At 49.0% G+C, this 19,030-nt stretch overlaps 1 protein-coding gene across 3 annotated transcripts in view; it reads right to left on the bottom strand.

The window, feature by feature from the left end:
* Nucleotides 1-17,884, bottom strand: part of fndc3b (fibronectin type III domain containing 3B) — a 173,103-nt gene extending 155,219 nt beyond the window's left edge. For all 3 annotated transcript variants that reach the window (XR_004413787.1, XR_004413788.1, XM_033031744.1), the window contains exon 1: nucleotides 17,600-17,884. The gene's annotated coding sequence lies outside the window, so the exon portion shown is untranslated. The remainder of the gene's footprint in view (nucleotides 1-17,599) is intronic.
* Between the last annotated feature and the right edge of the window lie 1,146 nt (nucleotides 17,885-19,030).

Here is a 19,030-nt window from a genome sequence, read left to right as displayed (position 1 = left end):
ACACGCACACACACACACACACACACACACACACGCACGCACACACACGCACACACACACACACACACACACGCGCACACACACACACACGCGCACACACACACACACACACGCACACACACACGTACACCTAACACATACTGTACACCTTCACATACACACTCACCTTTACACACAAACACACATACTTCTTCACACACAATTTCACATACACACATACACCTTCACATAGACACCCTGATGAACTTGAGCAGACGCACACACACACATCTCCCTCACAAGGGGCGGATCAGCAGCAGCACGAGCCTGCTTCCCTCTCTTTTCTCTGCTGCAGCCGGCAGTCTGGGAAGAGGCAAGGCCTGAGTCCCCGTGGGCAATGAATCACAGTGCACACACTGACGGCTCCCCACACACCAGCCTGCCTCATTCCCTGCTCCACACAAGGCCCCTTTCTTGCTCAGGCAAGCCGGCTGGAAGTGATCCATTCCAATCCGTATGAAATCATGCCCCGCCCCATTACACCCGCGGCACCTCCTGCAGCGTCCAGTCCTGAAGCATCTCCGCTGCTGTCTGTGTGGAGTTTGTACGTTCCTCCTGTGACCGTGGGTTTTATCCAGGTGCTCCACTTCCCCCCACCCCCCCCCCCCATCTCAAAGACGTGCGGGTTTGGAGGTTAATTGGACTTAGACTTTCGATATACAGCGTAGAAACAGGTCCTTCAGAGCACAGAGTCAGCGCTGAGCAACAATCACCCTGTACACCAGCACTATCCGACATACTAGAAACTAGTTACAATGCTGCAAAGCCAATTATCCTACTAACCTGTACTTCTTCGGAGTCCCTGAGGAAACTGGAACATACAAACTCAGTTGGGACAGCACCCAAAGTCAGGATCGAACCTGGGGTCTTGGGCACTGCAAGGCAGTGACTCTACCGCTGCGCCACTGTTCCTCACACGTCCCAAAGATGTGCAGGTTTGGAGGTTAATCAGTGCTCTGTCAATTGCCCCTATTGTGTAGGGAGTTCATGAGAAAGTGGCATAACATAGAACTAACCTGTGCGAATGGGTGATCGATGGCCAGTATGGATGGTGGGCAGAAGGGCCTGTTTCCATGCTGTATCTCTAAACTAAACTAAAACAATGAGAATCTTGTCGTTCCGTTTTCAGTACATATGACATTCTTGACTCTGTTGACTTGATTCCTGAGGAGATGACTGGAATTCTGAGCACGTGGGTAAGAGGGTGAATAGATATTCCAGGCAAGGGCTTTGCATTTCACCCAGTCTGGGTAAATGTGCAGAAAGGAAACTGCAGATGCCGGTTTATACCAAAGATAGACACAACGTGCTGGAGTTACTCAGCAGGTCAGGCAGCATGTCTGGAGAGAAAGTACGGGTGACGTTTCGGGGTCGGTACCCGTCTTTGGAATTAAAGTAGAGGGGGCGGGAACTGGATGTAGGAAAAGGCCAGAACAAAGCTGGGCCGACAGGAGAGGACCAAGGAAAGGTGGAGCCCATGATGGCCCATTGTTGGCTGGGGAAGAGGTGATAGTGAAGGGGTACAAGGATGCGAACAGTGAAACAAGGGTGGGGGAGAGAGGGGAGGAGAAAGGGAATCCAGGGGTTACTTGAAATTAGAGAATTCAATGTTCATACCGCTGGGTTGTAAGCTGCCCAAGCGAAATATGAGGTGCTGTCCCTCCAATTTGCATGTGGCCTCACTCTGACAGTGGAGGAGGCCCAGGACAGAAAGGTCGGTGAGGGAATGGGAATGGGAGTTAAAAGTGTTTGGCAACTGGGAGATCGTGTAGGCCAAGGCGGACTGAGCGGAAGTGTTCAGCGAGACGATCGGCCAGTCTGCGCTTGGTCTAGCCGATAGACAGGAGAGATATATACGATAGATGTGATATGTAGGCCCAGTCTGGGTAAATGATTTGCCGACAGTGATCTTTGTTGCAATGAAGGCCCAAGTGTGTAATGTGCATGTTGACACAAGCTAAAGCAAATAATCTCACTCTGCCGTGCACCATCACACGCACGCTGAAGAAATCCTCAGCAGGTCTGGAGCTCAGCTCTCTCAGGTACCCCTGAAGGGGCGGGGAGGCAGTCACCACCCCCCCCCCCCCCCCCCCCCCCCCCTCATTCAGCCCCCCCCGGAGCGCTGGGCTGGGGGTCTCAGCGCTCTGGGGCAGGGCCAGACACCCCCCCACCTCACCAGCGGTGGGTGACTCTACGCCCACTCAGACACAGCAGAGGTGCGGGCACGTACTCTGGCAGTGGGGCCGGCCTTGCATACAACCCACCCACCCACCCAGTCCACAACGTGAAACCCAGCAACAGTACCTGGACAAAGTTCCCATTCTGCCTTAATATCCAGTGTTTTAGTAAACAGGAGGAATCACCGTGTCACCGGAACAGAAACAGGGACATAGGAACAGAGACAGAGGTAGACAGAGAGAGAGAGGCAGAGAGATAGAAACAGAGGCAGAGACAGAGAAAGAGAGAGACAAAGAGAGAGGAGAGAGACAAAGAGAGGAGAGAGAGACAGACATAGAGAGAGATAGACAGAGAGACGGGGGTGGGGGGAGAGAGACGGACGGAGAGAGACAGACAGAGAGAGACAGACAGAGAGAGACAGACAGAGAGAGAGAGATAGACAGAGAGACGGGGCAGAGAGACGGGGGCGGGGGGAGAGAGACGGACGGAGAGAGACAGACAGAGAGAGACAGACAGAGAGAGACAAACAGAGAGAGAGAGAGAGGCAGACACAGTTAAACAGGCTAGTCCCATCATGTGCAGGCAGAGATTAGTTTAAGTTGGCATCATGTTTGGCACGGACATAGTGGGCCAAAGGGCCTGTTCCTGTGCTGTACAGATTGATGCTCACATGATATCAAGAAACAAGGGAGAGCACGAGATACCGCAGAGACCACCCACGGTATCTGACACGACCCCAGCAGCAACACAGTGGCACAGAGGTAGAGCTGCTGCCTCATAGCACCTGAGACCCGTGTTCAACCCTGATTACGGGTGCTGTCCGTACGGAGTTTGTACGTTCTCCCCGTGACCACGTGGGTTTTCTCCAGGTGCCCCAGTCCTCTCCCACATCACAAAGACGTACAGCTTTGTAGGTCAATTGGCTTCCGTAAATTGTCCCTAGTGTGTAGGACAAGGAACTAGTGTACGGGTGAGTCGGCACGAACTTGGTGGGCCGAAGGGCCTGTTTCCACACTGTATCTCTACTCTTAAAAAGCTAAACCTAATACTCCTCACTACCCTGTTGCACTGCCATCAATGCCAGCGTGAAATGTCACCCAGGTTATGTCCTGGCAATTAAAAGCAGGAACACTGCACCCGGCTAATTACCACACAATCGGTCTGCTCGCAACTGATGAGAGGTGAAGTGAGGTGGCTTCGTTAGTACAGCCAAACCACACTTATCATTAAGGAAAGACACAGAGTGCTGGAGTACCTCAGCGGGACAGGCAGCACCGTTTGCTCTTCACACAAAATGCTGGAGTAACTCAGCAGGCAGGCAGCATCTCTGGAGAGAAGGAATGGATGACAGTCTGAAGAAGGGCCTCGACCTAAAACATCACCCATTCCCTCTCTCCAGAGATGCTGCCTGACCTGGTTAGTTACTCCAGCATTTTGTCTATTTTCGGTGTAAACGAGCACCTGCAGTTCCTTCCTGCACCGGAGAACATGGATAGATGAATTGTATGGTTCAAGATCGTTCTTCAGACACAAAACAACACCCATCCTTGACCTCCAGGGATGCTGACTGACCCGCTGAATTACTCCAGCACTTTGTGTCTTTTTTGTGTGTAAATCAGCATCTGCAGTTCTTTGCGTCTACTTGTCAATGAACAGTTAGTTAATGCCCAGTTTTAGGCTTTGCCAGAAAAACACAAAGTGCTGGAGGAACTCAGTAGAGCAGGCAGCATCTGTGGAGGGAAATGGACAGATGACGTTACAGGTCACGACCTGTCTCCAGTATCGACTCCACTGTGAAATCTGCACTTTGAAGAATTTGTGGGAAGGAACTGCAGATGCTGCTGATAGACACAAACCCAGAGTAACTCAGCGGATCAGACAGCATCAAACCTATTCCCTTTCTCCAGAGATGCTGCCTGACCCGTTGAGTCACTCCAGCTTTTTGTATTTATCCCACCAAAGAAATTATCCTCAGGAGTTTGTGAGGAAAAGCACAGGAGTTTTGTGAGCAGTCTGAGGAAGTTGTCCCGTCCCAAAACGTCGCCTGTCCATTTCCCTCCACAGATGCTGCCTGACCCGCTGTTGGTCCTCCAGCACTGTGTGTTTTACTCCAGAACCCGGTCGGTGTCTGCTGTTCCTTGTGTTTCTGCGTGGGTTTTAAGCAGGACTGCTCAGCTACCGATCGCACCACTTTCTTCGTCCAATTATGGGCCAGACGCTGACTGTAAACAAATGTGGCTTCAAGATGCGGTTGGGGACATCAGAAATGGGCAACAAAGAGGGTCTAAAGGATCCCGACCCAAAATGTTGTCTAACCATTCCCTCCACGGGTGCTGCCTGACCCACCATCTTCCTTCCTTCCTCTAGCTTCACAATTCGCAGCTCTTCAATCCTCTTGTCTCACACCTTCTGTCTTTTTCATCTCTGGCCTTTTTCCAACCATCTGCCTATCAATAAAAAAGCCTTCATCTGTACAAACCTATAACCTGCCAGGCGTTGGCTTGCCCACTCCTCTCTTTCAGCTTGCTTTCCCTCCCCTCCCCCACTACAATCAGTCTGGGGAAGGGCCCTAACCCAAAACTTCACCTGTCCATGTTCTCCAGAGATGCTGCCTGACCCATTGAGTTGCTCCAGCACTTTGTGTCCTTTTTTAATCTGCAGTTCCTTGCTTCTTTAGAATTTAGAGATACAGGATGGAAACAGGCCCTTCGACCCACTGAGTCTGTGCCAACCAGCGATCACCCCGTACACTAGCACTATCCTACACACGAGGGACAATTTTACATCATACCGAAGCTAATTAACCTACAATATGCACAGAATGCTGGAGTAACTCAGCGGGACAAGCAGCATCTCTGGAGAGGAGGAATGGGTGACGTTTCGAGTCGAGTGCCTTCTTCAGGCGGAAAGTCACGGGAAAGGGAAACGAGAGATATAGACGATGATGATATAGATATAGAACAAATGAATGAAAGATATGCAAAAAAGGAACAGGGCCTTGATAACTGGAGCTAGGTGAGAATGAAAAGCTGGTGTGACTTGGGTGGGGGAGAGAGGGAATGCAGGGGAAGTTAGTGAAATCAATATTCACACCCCTGGGTTGTAAGGTGCCCAAGTGAAATATGAGATGCTGTTCCTCCAATTTGTGTAGTCCTCACTCTGACAATGGAGGAAGGCCAGGACAGAAAGGTCTGTGTGGGAATGGGAAGGGGAATTAAAATGTTTAGCAACCAGGAGATCAGGTAGGTTCAGGCGAAGGCGCTCGGCGAAACGATCGCCCAGTCTGCGTTTGGTCTCGCCGATGTATAAGAGTCCACATCTTAAACAACGGGTACAGTAGATGAGGTTGGAGGCGGTGCAAGTGAACCTTCTGCCTAACCTGAAAGGACAGAGTCGGGGTCCCTGGACAGAGTCGAGGGAGGAGGTATGGGGACAGGTGTTGCATCTCCTGCGGTTCCAGGAGAAGGTACCTGGGGTGGGGGTGGTTTGGGTGGGAAGGGATGAGTTAACCAGGGAGTTGTGGAGGGAACGGTCTCTGCGGGAAGGCGGAAAGTGGTGAAGATGGGAAGATGTGACTAGTGGTGGGATCCCGTTCGAAGAGGCGAAAATGTCGGAGGATTATTTGTTGTATGCGACGGCTGATTAACCGACAAACCAGCACACCTTTGGAGTGTGGGAGGAAACCGGAGAACCTGGAGAAATCCCATGCAGTCACACGGAGAACATGCAAACTCCGTACAGACAGCACCCATGGTCAGGATCGAACCCGGGTCTCTGATGGTGCAAGGCAAGTCTACCGCTGCGCCACCGTGCCACCCTGAAGTGCGTCAGTGATGTCAGATAGAGGTTCCACACACCACAGACAGAACAGCTTCCTCTTAAAATAAATAACAGACTCACTTATAGGCACAAAGTACTGGATTCACTGAGCGGATCAGGCAGCATCTCTGGAGAACCTGGGTAAGGTGACGTTTTGGGTTGGGACCCTTCTACAGGCTGATTGATTATAAAAGTGTTATAAAATCACTTTTCCAACAGACATTTAACTAAGAGAGTCGATGGGGTCTGAACTGGGAGTGTCAGTGACATTTGTATTTGCCCAGGCGGGGGCCAGAGCGGGGTTTGAACCGGGGGTGAATATGCTCCCCCTCCGCACCAGAGGCAAGAAGGACAGGCAGCTGGAGAGCTGGAAGGAAGGACAGGGTTGCGTGCGATGGAGACTTGGAAACTGCGGCCAACACTGCAGAGAAAATGTGGAAGGCTTCTTTGAAATTCTAAACAAATCACTAGGCTTTCGTTCAAAGCCTGAGACCCGTAGCATTGAATCAGCCATGTGTCCCACATCACAGCTAGTTTAGCACGCATTCTCCAGGGCTGTCATCATGGGAGTCCGCGGGGCCGATCACTGCTCAGTGTGCCAGCTCCAACAAACTATTCTGTGGCATCCCTCAATGGTACGGCATTCTCATGCAGGAGTCTGTGTACGGCTCCCAGACTCCACACTGAAGGTGCATTTCCCTCCCACCTTTATCCCCCAACCAAACAAACAGGTTTCCAGTCTTGTCGGCGCTCAGCAAAGTCTTGCAGCGAGTCTCTAAGCAAGGCTCTAACCTGCCACACGCCTCACGCGCGCACACACACACACATGCGCTTGCATGCACACAGCACTCACACCCGCACACAAACCCGCACGCACACAACATGTGCACACACACGCACACACGCACACTCCCACCCGCACACGGACGCACACGCGTGCTCACACATGCTCAATAAGCCGAGGGCTCGTGGGATCACAGCGGGAGGAAGCACTCAGCCCCTCTAGGGGCAGGGCGGCATGGGTTCAACCCCGGGCTCAGGCGGTGCCTGTGTGCGCATGTATACGTGTGTGTGTGAAATCTGCATTTTCTCCATTGGACTGTGTGGGATTCCTCTCACATTCTAAGACGTGCGGGTTTGTTGGTTAATTGGCTTCTGTAAATTGTCCCTAGTGAGTAGGGAAGGAATGGATTCAGTGGGCCGAAGGGCCTCTTTCCATGTTGTATTTTTAAACTAAGCTACAGCCTGTTCTTGGACAAACATCATAAGCATGCTCCAATAAAGTCCACAACATTCAAACAGGCCCTTCAGCCCAAATAGTCCATGCTGACCAAAAAGCCTTTTTGTCAATCCCATTTGCCAGTCTATATAGAACATGGAACAGTACAGCTCAGGAACAGGCCTTTCAGCCCACAGTGTCCGTGCCGAACATGATGCCAAGTTAAACTCTCTGCTACCAGCACGCGATCCATTTCCCTCCATACCCTGCATATCTGTGTGCCTGTGACCTTCATAACAAGACAAGTTGAGTATAGGAGCAAACAGGTCCTTCTGCAGTTGTACAGGGCCCTAGTGAGACTACACCTGGAGTATTGTGTGCAGTTTTGGTCCCCTAATTTGAGGAAGGACATTCTTGCTATTGAGGGAGTGCAGCTTAGGTTCACAAGGTTAATTCCCGGGATGGCGGGATTGTCATATGCTGAGGGAATGGAGCGGCTGGGCTTGTATACTCTGGGATTTAGAAGGATGAGAGGATATCTTATTGAAACATATAAGATTATTAAGAGTTTGGACACGCTAGAGGCAGGAAACATGTTCCTGATGTTTTTGGAGTCCAGAACCAGGGGCCACAGTTTAAGAATGAGGAGTCAGGCATTTAGAACGGAGATGAGGAAATACATTTTCACACAGAGAGTTGCGAGTCTGTGGAATTCTCTGCCTCAGAGGGCAGTGGAGGCCGGTTCTCTGGATACTTTCAAGAGAGAGCTAGATAGGGCTCTTAAAGATAGCGGAGTCATGGGATATGGGGAGAAGGCAGGAACGATGTACACATTGAATGGCGGTGCTGGCTCGAAGGGCCGAAAGGCCTACTCCTGCACCTATTGTCTATTGCCTATCCAAAAGCCTTTTAAACACCACTGTCATATCAGCCTCCACCACCATCGCTGGCACCACACCTAAAAACACTTGCCCCGCACATCACCTTTAACCTTTACCCCTCTCCTCGTAAATCTATGCCCTCTAGTTTTCCACCCTTTGGAAAAAGGTTCTGACCATCTCTGAACACTGCAGAAGACATCCCGCCCATGCAAGGCCATCTTCAGCTTATCCTTTTAGTTAAAGGATTTTAACAAATGACAAAATTAATCAACTTGGTCTTGGGGCACTCTTGAAAAACAGTATCAGGCCCTTTGACCCACTTGTCATTGCTACTGAGTTGTCCTAGTAGGAAAAGAGCTTTCCCTGCTAGCCCAGAGTTATACAGCATCAGACCCATCCAAAACCGGTGCTGTTCCCCAGTGTTACACAGTGACCTGCTGGTACTGTAGCCCAGTATTATGCAGTGGGTGGAGTACTGGTGGGCCGGATCTGCCGGTGTTAGGCAGGGTTCTTGTTCTGCTGGACATTGAGGGGGCTGAGTCACTTGGGGAAACACAGTGACATAAGGTGCAAGGGTGATGGTAGCCGCTGACATTGCCGAGTTTGAATGTACAGACACTAACAATTTTAACTTTAGTTTTGAGATACAGTGCAGAAACGGACCCTTTGGTTCACCAAGCTCACGCTGACCAGCAATCGTCCCGTACACTAGGGACAAGTTACAATTCCTACCATATCCAATTATCCTACAAACCTGCAAGTCACTGGGTGTGGGAGGAAGCCAATGCCAAGGAGGAGAATGTACAAACTCTGTACAGACAGCATCCTTAATCAGGATCAAACTCCCAGGTGTCTGGTGCCATGAGGCAGCAACTTTACCACTGTGCCATTCATATAATATTGAATATGTACAATTTGTATTAAGTTGTGGAAAGTTTTTGCTTTAATATAGCATATGTGTATGTGTGTGCATGTATATATTTTATATATATAGGGGTGTGCGTGTGTGTGAAAAACCAAAAACAGTCCGCAACTCTAAGTATGTATTAACTCTTAATTTAACTCTTGACTGTTAATAAGGTAAAAGCTGGTAGACCTCTTAATACATCCAAAGTGTATAATTTAATATTAGACCTGACCAGCACCCGTTCCTTCTATCAGATTCAGATTCAGATTCAAACTTCATTGTGATTGTCAGTGTACAATACAGAGACAACGAAATGCAGTTAGCATCTCCCTGGAAGAGCGACATAGAATAAGAGCAATAAATAAATAATTACTAGAGAGCATCCAGAGATGCTGCCTGTCCCGCTGAGTTACGCCAGCATGTTTGTGTCTATCTTGAACATTATAGGGGTGGTACATGGGTTTAGTGGTAGAGTTGTTCCCTTGCAGCTATTTTATAACATTTATGTAAATAATTTATTTGGTTATTGATATATTTTTTGCAAATAAAGTCTATTTTGGAAAGATGAAACTTGACCATTTCCCTCCGCAGATGCTGCCTGACCCATCGAGCTTCGTTTTCTGGTGGAGACGCTATTTGTGTGCAGTTACCGAGTGACTAATCCTGGCCCCGGGGAATAACCCTTCTGCTCACAGTTACACTGTGCCTAATCCCATCGCAGTGGGGGGGGTTAAGTCAGTGCATTCACAAGCCACTTCCAAGCCTTTGCCGTGGCTGGATGCGTTTAATGCAAGGGCAGGCAGAGTGTGGAGATGCAGAAGGTGCTGGTTTGAACACAGAACAGGGAAGCGCTGATATTCCTGCAGAGGGGAACATGGTCCTGAATGTTTGACAGAAGCACAACCAGAATCAAATCAAACTCTACCCTCAACCAGCTCTTATCAACAGCCTTACCCAAGCCGAGAGGGGGGGGTGGAAGAGAGGACGGGGGTGGGAGGGGAGGAGGCAGATGAAGTTTGGAGGAGGGAGGGGTGAGGAGTACGAGTAGTTTAGTGCGTGTGCGCAGATTTTTAAAACAGAGAGAGATTAATCTTGTTACAATTAATCACAGGTACTGACCTCCCCGTCATTGAAGGGATCTAGATCATAGAACATTGAAGCAGAATTAGGCCATTCGGCCCATCGAGTACCCTGCCATTCAATCATGGCTGATCTAACTTTCCCTCTCAATCCCATTCTCCTGCCTACACCCAGCAATCTTTGACGCCCTTACTAATCAAGAATCTGTCAATCGCCGCTTTAAAAATACCATATAACGGCCTCCACCGCCATCTGTGGCAATGAATTCCACAGATTCGCCACCCTCTGGCTAAATAAATTCCTCCTCCTCTCCTTTCTAAAGCTGCTATGTCCATTTATTCTGAGGATGTGCCCTCTGGTCCTAGACTCTCCCACTACAGGAAAGCCCCACACCACCCTAACCATGCTCTCATCTCGCTGCTACCATCGGGAAGAGGGTACAGGAGCCTGAGAACCGTGACCTCCAAGTTCAAGAACAGCTTCTTCCCAGCAACCAGCAGGCTTTTGAACCCTGCACAACACTAACCTCAGCAACTATGATCTTCTATGGACTTTTGAACACAGAGAGTGCTTAAACACCTCTGGAAACACACCCCTCATCCTCCTGCGCTCGAATGAATAAAGCCTAATCACTCCCTGTATCTCAGGCCCTCGAGTCCTGGCAACATCCTTGTAAATCTTCTCTGCACCCTTTCCATCTTAATGACATCTTTCCTAACAGGGTGACCAAAACTGAACACAGTACTCTAAATGTGGCATCACCAATGTCTTGTACAACTGCAACATGACCTCACAGCTTCTATACTCAATAACCCAACTGATGAAGGCCAATGTGCAGAAAGCCTTCTTCACCACCCAATCTAACTGTGACACCACATTCAAGGAACTACCCCATTCATCCTTCCCTCATCTTCTCAAAGAACATAGTGATGTTTCCGATCAGGCGTTTCAGATCAGGACCTTTCTTCAGAATTTTCTATCCTTATCTCACACTTTTTGTCTTTTCATTTCTGGCCTTGGTCCAATAATCTGCCTTTCACCCCCCCCCCCCCCTCCTTCCCCTCACCTGTATCCACCTATCACTCACCAGGCCTTGTCCTGTCCTCACCTCCGGCGATACTGCCTGACCCACTGAGTTACTCCAGCACATTGTGTCTTTTTCCACTAGTGGGAGTCTAGGACAATAGGACACAGCTTCGGAATAAAATGGCCTACCTTTATAGGCACGTCCCATGGTGCGAGTTCATTCCACGTTTGCCCTGATTCGAACTCGGAGATTTATGGTAATGGCCACTCGTCGGTACTCGGGGATCTCGTGGACATTTTTCAACGTGTTGAAAAATCTTCACGAGTCTTCCCGTGCTTACCTGCCGTTAGCGAGTCTCCCCGAGTACATGTCGCTAGCGTTACGAGCCGCTAAGAGACGTCCCCGAGCTCCGACGTACCCGCTACGTTCATTCTCAGTGCTTACCATGAGTTTGATTTTTTTTAAACTTGCGAGAGCTCTTGGAATGAACTCGTACCGTGGGACAGGGCCATTAGAATGGAGATGAGGAGGAATTTCTTTAGCCATAAATCTGTGGACTTCATTGCCATAGACATTGTTGGAGACCAAGTCATTGGGTATTTTTAAAGCGGAGATTGATAGATTCTTGATTGGTGAGGGTGTCAGGAGTTACGGGGAGAAGGCAGGAGAAGGGAGTTGAGATGGAAAGATAGGCCGAATGCCCTAACTCTGCTCCTATGACTTATGAACGTATTTCACTTGTGCCTGGTGCTAATTAAAGGTCTTTGACCTGAAACCTTAACTCTGGTCTCTGGTTGTGCAGCTGCTTCCTGGTCCACTGAAGGGCCTGTCCCACCTGGCGACTTTTTCTGTGTCATATCAGTGTCGTCAAAAGATTTAACAATTCAAAATCCAGCGGCGACAAAAAAAATGGTGCGACGCTCGAAAAAACACCGCGCGTCATACGGCATCACGCCGCGTCATGGCGCATCACGCTGTGACGTTTTCGGTGACCTGATACGTCAATCAATGATGCCGGCAGTCGCCGACAAGAATCGCCAAGTAGGACAGGCCCTTAAGAGTTTCGAGCACCTTCTATTTATAATCCACATGAGACAAAGTCATAAAACCATGCAGCATGGAAAACGGCTATTTGGCCCAACTTGCCGATGCCGACCAACATACCCACATTTGGCCCACATACCCCTAAACCTTGTGTAAGAAGGAACTGCAGATGCTGGTTTAAACCAGTCTGAAGAAGGGTCTTGACCTGGTGGGAGTGAGACTGGTCCTTGGTTATGCTGGTGGCCTTGCGGAGGCAGTGTGAAATGTAGGTGAATCTACCCATGCTCTCCAGAGATGCTGCCTGACCCTACCGAGTTGCTCCAGTTTTTTGTGTCTATCTCCCCTCTAAACCTTTCCTATCCATGTCCCTGTCGAAATGTCTATTAAACATTATGAAAGTACCTGCCTCAACTACCTCCTCCGGCAGCTCATTCCGTATACCCATTACCCTTTGTGTAAAAAAAGTTGCTCCTCAGGTTCCTAACAAATCTTGCACCTATCACCTTAAACCCATGTCCTCTGGTTCTCAATTCCCTGAAAAGATTCAGTACGTTTATCCTCTCATGATTTTGTACGCCTCTATAAGATCACCCCTCAGCCTCCAGCACTCCAAGGAATAAAGCCCTAGCATGCCCAACCTCTCCCTGTAGCTCAGGCCCTCGAGTCCTGTAGAAAGTAGATGCACTGTAGAAAGCATCCTGACTGGTTGCATCTTGGCCCAGTACGGCAATTTCAAAGCACAAGAACCTGCTTTTACCCGATCTATACGTGAGCTTGTTCATCTCCTGATCTCCGGTTTCCTTCTCTGGATTAGCCACGCTGCTCACAAAGGTTTTATTGAGGTCATAGAAGGATCTGAAACAAAAGCTCCACAAAGCTCACCTGAGCTGACCCGACAGAACCCGCCCAAACCTCATCGCCTAGCCTCCCTTTGTGGGAAAGACCGCAGGTTGATAACCGGTTGTCTACCCACCCCAGTCCCATTCTCTGCAATCGGTGGGAGAGACACTCCCTCATTTCACCACCCCCACCAGGCAAGGATACACAAAGGACGCAAACTGCTGGAGCAACTCAGTAGGGTCAGGCAGCATCTCTGGAGAACATGTGTAGATCCACCTACACTTCATGCTGCTTCCGCAAAGCCATCAGCATAACCAAGGACTAGTCTCACTCCCTCTTCTCTCCTCTCGCATCAGGCAAGAGGTACATAAGTGTGAAAACGCACTCCTCCAGATTCTGAAGAAGGGTCGCCTATTTCCTTCACTCCATAGATGCTGCCTCACCCGCTGAGTTTCTCCAGCATTTTTGTCCACCTTCGATTTTCCAGCATCTGCAGTTCCTTCTTAAACCTCCAGATTCAGGGACAGTTTCTTCCCAGCTGTTATCAGGCGACGGAACCATCCTATCAACAATTAGAGAGCGGTCCTGACCTCCCATCTACCCCATTGGAGACCCTCGGACTATCTTTAATCGGACTCACTGGACTTTATCTTGCACTAAACGTTATTCCCTTTACACTGTATCTGTACACTGTGGACAGCTCGATTGTAATCATGTGTAGTCTTTTTGTTGATTGTATAGCATGCAACAAAAAAGCTTTTCACTGTACCTCGCGGTACACGTGACAACAAACTAAACCTAAGCTAAGCCAAGATAAACGAAGCTGAACTCTGTGCCAACTGACTTGTTATTGGTGGCAGCTAAATCTAACCTGGCAGGATTCGGGTGTGAGGGAAATGTGGAAACAAGGTGTAGTCACATTTCCAGCTGTTCCTGAGGTTGCTTTGAAAGGTATTGCAGCCTTCCATCCATCGCCTTCCCTCCCTCCCTCCCTCTCTCCCTCCCTCAAATGCACACAATGCACAAAAGGAAGCCAAGGATCGCAGCTGACCGCAAATCCTTGAAGCAGGAGAAATTCCTCGGCACAAACCAGCAGGTCCTTGCATTCCGATTCACTAGAGATAACCTGCTCATGGTACAAGAAGCTCATGCCAGCACTTGGACTTCCAAGGTGCCTCTCCGGCCTTGCTAAAAGGACGGATTCATGAAGTGTATCTCTTCCGAATATCTCAGCCAGCCCAGAGCCCATTGCAGATATATAACAACAAAGGAAAGAGGCAAATGTGTTGTTTCTTGGCTTTGATCACAATACCTGGTACCCAGAGCATAATAATCCTCACAATCCATCCAATTTCTATCTGCCAGCAATGGGCAAGAAAGACACTGTTCTACCTTCCAAAGGTGAAGTCCAAAGACAATCAACTACACTCATGTCAACTCCATTCCTTAAGATGAAGGTACAAGGAACTGCAGATGCTGGAATCGTCCTTCGTATTCAAAGTGCTGGAGTAACTCAGCGAGGCAGGCAGTTTATCTTGGCATCATGGTTAGCACAGACATTGTGGGCCGAAGGGCCTGTTCCTGTGCTGTGCTGTTCTAAAGATAGACACAAAGTGCTGGGGTCTTCTTCTTATTGAGTCCACATACAAGATTAGAAGTTGTTCAGCCAGAGCTGAACACTCTTCTCAGCATCTGCACGATGGTGTCTGTCTTGTGCTTCTTGTGCGTGGTGGTGGTGGAAAGATTGGTGGAAACAGGGCCGCGACGTGAACGTTCTTTCCTTGACCTGAGTGCTGGAGTATCCCAGCGGGTCAAGCAACGTCTCTGGGGAAAAAAGGATGGGTAGACAGAATGCAGAAGGGTACCGACCCACAATATCACCCATCCTTTTTCTCCAGTGATGGGATGTAGAGACAGCTTTGCTCCGTGACTGACCCTGGAAATGTGTGATGGGATGGGACAGTGTGCGTCTAACCCTGGTAGTGTGTGATGGGATGGGACAGTGTGCGTCTAACCCTGGTAGTGTGTGATGGGATGGGACAGTGTGTGTCTAACCCTGGTAGTGTGTGATGGGATGGGGTGGAGGGAGTTTCTCTCTGTGTGTCTAACCATGGAGAAAAAGGGAGGGGGGGGGGGGGGGAGTTGGGAGGGGAAATTGGTACAAGTTGGGTCTTGCATCTCATTGCCTGTCCCGTGATAGTCCTGTCCCCACAGGCACCACCCACCCCACACTGTTGTGTGTCTACCTTCATGTCCTGACATTCCACCAGCAGCCCAGCCAGCCCTGGCCCAGAGTCAAAGCAAAAATATTTCTGCAACAGACCTATTTTTGTAGCGTGGGGTGGGTTGAAATAAAGTCATATGATTTATACGTGTGATCCCCCAAAGACTATTATCTCCTCAGCGAACCCCAGTTTCCAGCTCCCTGGCAAAAAACTGCCACCGTTTGTCACTTTCAAATCAAACTTCTGTAAGAATTCCCGGCTTTGGCAAGATCAGCCTCCTGGAATGTCTGAAATTTTTCACAATCATCTCATCCCGTTCGGATCAGGACTGAATGTCATGGTTCACTGCTCGAAACACATGGAAAATACTGCACCTCTCCTCTCCCCACGTCCCACCCGCCACATAAAATCCGTGCAATAAAAGAACTGGTAAACCAGGCACGACACGTAGATTTTGTTAAAATTAAAAATACAATCCACCAAGTCCCTCCAATACTCTTGCAGCATTTTAGATGGAAAAGTTCTCATCTCCACACGACGGAGGCAGACGGAATGGGAGCCCTGTCAATCCCTGCCTGTCTACTCCTCTCTCCAATATCACCCATGCATCCAGATTTTATTTTTGAAAGCCAGATTCTCTTCAGGCTGTGTCTGGGGGGGGGGGGGGGGGGGGGGGCACCTGATGCTATCTGAAGAGATCCTAACTCCAGCTATCCACTCACACACACACACACACAGTCTCACAGTCTCTATCTGACTCTCCTTCTCTCATTCTGTCTCCCTCCCTCTCCGTCTTTCTGCCTCCCTCTCTCTGTCTGTCTGTCTGTCTCTATCATCTCTCTCTTCTGTCTGTCTCTCTGTCTGTCTGTCTGCCTCTCGCTGTCTGTCTGCCCTCTCTCTGTCTCTCTCTGTGTTTATCTCTCTGTCTGTCTATCTCTCTCTCTCCCTCTCCGTCTGCCTTCTCTCTGTCTATTTCTCTCTGTCTCCCCCTCTCTCTATCTCTTTCACCCATCGACCGTCGGCAACTGAAGTCTGACCCTTGCAACCATTATCAAACAATCTCCAGCCTCGGGACATAATTTTCCCTCTTTCTCTTTCCCTCTCTCTGTCTCTGTCTCTCTCTCTCTCTCTCTCTCTGTGTGTCCATCACACCATTGAAATACCAACATTTAATTTGTTCACCTTTCCAGCTTGACTTCATATTTACTTTGACGCGAGAGAGAAAAAAAAGAACGGGGGGGGGGGGTGGGTGAGAGAAACGTCTTAAAAAGAACAAAAGCAGCGATTTATTATCTTGTGTCCCCCCAATAAGTGTGAGTGTCGGCGTTGTCCAGGCCAGGCCGGGCTCTGACTCACGTCTCTGTCAACGAGCCGAAAATGCCACAAATCCCCCCATTTCATCCCCCTTTTTTTCCACCCCTCCTTAGGAATTAGGAGTCCGTCTGGAATGCAGGAGTATGTTGGGAATGCAATGTGGACACACACACACACTCTCTCTCTCCCTCTCTCTAGATATCCCTGGCAAATATTATTTTTAGAAGTAATTTTATACATTAAAATAAAATCACCAGCTGCAACAATTGGGGAGGGAGGGAGGGAGGGAGGGAAGAGAGTAGAAAAATAAAATCACTCCGATTTCTTTGATTCCACTAAACCCAGAGTTAATACAAAATACGTGGCAATACAGCCTCATGACATCAAGAACGCTTTTTTTTTTTAACCCACTCGAGTGACTCCTGATCTTAAGAAGACCACTCGCCCCCTCCCCCTTAAATAAACAGCGAGAAAAGTGGGGAGAGACGTCTACAAGCAAACTTTTATATGTGTGATGGAAGCAGAATTCCTATCACGACCTCAAAACTGAGAAGTGACTTCTATCTGAAACATTTCAAATCCCACTCCCACCCCCCTCCCTTCCCCACCACCTCATAAAAAATGGGGAGGAAAAAGGGGATGAAAAGTTGAGGGATAATTAATTGATTCTTTTGTTTTCACGGATTTATACCAACAAACGCCAAGAGCCTAATCCGATCCGCTCCAGATCAGCAGCGAAAGAGTCGAGAAGAAAACACACACACACACACAATCAAGTTCTAAACTTTTGTAACTTTCCCCCCTCTCCGTCCCCCTTATCTGAGTATCTCGCCCCTCCGCCAGGCAAACTCGACTGCTCTCTCCCTCTCTCTCAATCTCTCCCTCTCGCACACAGAAACATTCCAAGCTTAATTCCATGAAAAGAAGATAAAAAGGATGTTCATTTCAGCCCCACTGTAACAACAGTCCTCTCGTTTCACCCCCCCTCCCAAAGGGATTTTGTTTAACTGCTTTGAGATCTCTTACCTTGGTTTGTGACTTTGTGTGTGTATTAATTCCCCTGGATCGCAGTTCCCTTTATTCCCCCGGTCGTTTGCAAATGCCCTCGGTTACAGATACCAGTACTGGGGAGGTGAACTGGGAAAAAGAACAGCCTTCGCCATGTTACTGTCGGAGGCACTCACATTATCAGAGTCCAAGCCTATGCTACCGTATTCCGGCTAATATACACTCACGTTAAAAACAAAGAGAAACTTGCGTCTCTGTAGCGCCGTTCAGCAGCTCGAGTTTGGAAGTTTCGAATTAACTAGGAGTAACTATCACCAGCAACTTTTCCTGGACCATCTATATTGGGGCAATGGGCAAGAAAGCACACCAATGCCTCTACTTCCTTGGAAGGCTTAAGAAGTTGGTCATGCTCACATCAGCTCTCACCAACTTCTACAGGAGCGACGTACAAAGCATTGTATCGGGATGCATCATGGACTGGTTTTGGAACAGCTCCATCCAGGATCGCAAGATATCGTAGAGAGTTGTGGACACAGCCCAGGCCATCACGCAAACCAACCTCCCTTCCATTGACTCCATCTACACCTCACGCTGCCTCGGCAAGGCCACCAGCATAATCAAACACCAGTCTCACCCTGTTCAAGAAGGAACTGCAGATGCTGGAAAATCGAAGGTACACAAAAATGCTGGAGAAACTCAGCGGGTGCAGCAGCATCTATGAAGAAGGGAAGAGCATCAGTCTGAAGAAGGGTTTCGGCCCGAAACATTACCTATTTCCTTCGCTCCATAGATGCTGCTGCACCCGCTGAGTTTCTCCAGCATTTTTGTGTCCCTACCAGTCTCACCCTGCTCACTCCCTCCTCTCTACAAAGATATAACATTGAAGTCTGATCAAAGATAGTCCGGGAGGTATTCAATGAGGTAGACGGGTCAGGACCACACTCAAGCTGGTGAGAGGATGGTTCAGTGGCCTGATGACAGCTCCAAGTCTCACCATGCTGAATATGTCTCCAATCCTTCACTGCAAATCACTCTAATTCCTCAGTTTAAATTCATGCGGCCTCTACAAGGCTATTAGCGTAATCAAGGATCATTCTCACCCTGGCCATTCCCTCTTCCCCCCTCTCCCACCAGGCAAGAGGTACAGAAGTGTGAAAACACACAGCTCCAGATTCAGGGACAGTTTCTTCCCAGCTGTTATCAGGCAACGGAACCATCCTCTCACCAACTAGAGAGCGGTCCTGATCTCCTATCTACCTCATTGAAGACCGTTGGACTTTCTTTGACCAGACTTTACTGGACTTAATCTTGCACTAAAGGCTATTCACGTTATTCCCTCTATCATGTACACAGTGGATGGCTCAGTTGGAATCATGCACATTATTTCTGCTGACTGGTTAGCACACAACCAAAGCTTTTCGCTGTACCTTGGTACACGTGACAATACAT

This window comes from Amblyraja radiata, chromosome 13 (genome assembly GCF_010909765.2).
Source record: "Amblyraja radiata isolate CabotCenter1 chromosome 13, sAmbRad1.1.pri, whole genome shotgun sequence".
Taxonomy (NCBI): Eukaryota; Metazoa; Chordata; class Chondrichthyes; order Rajiformes; family Rajidae; genus Amblyraja; species Amblyraja radiata.
The sequence above is the reverse complement of the archived record's forward strand: the minus strand, read 5'-3'. Positions and strand labels throughout refer to the sequence as shown.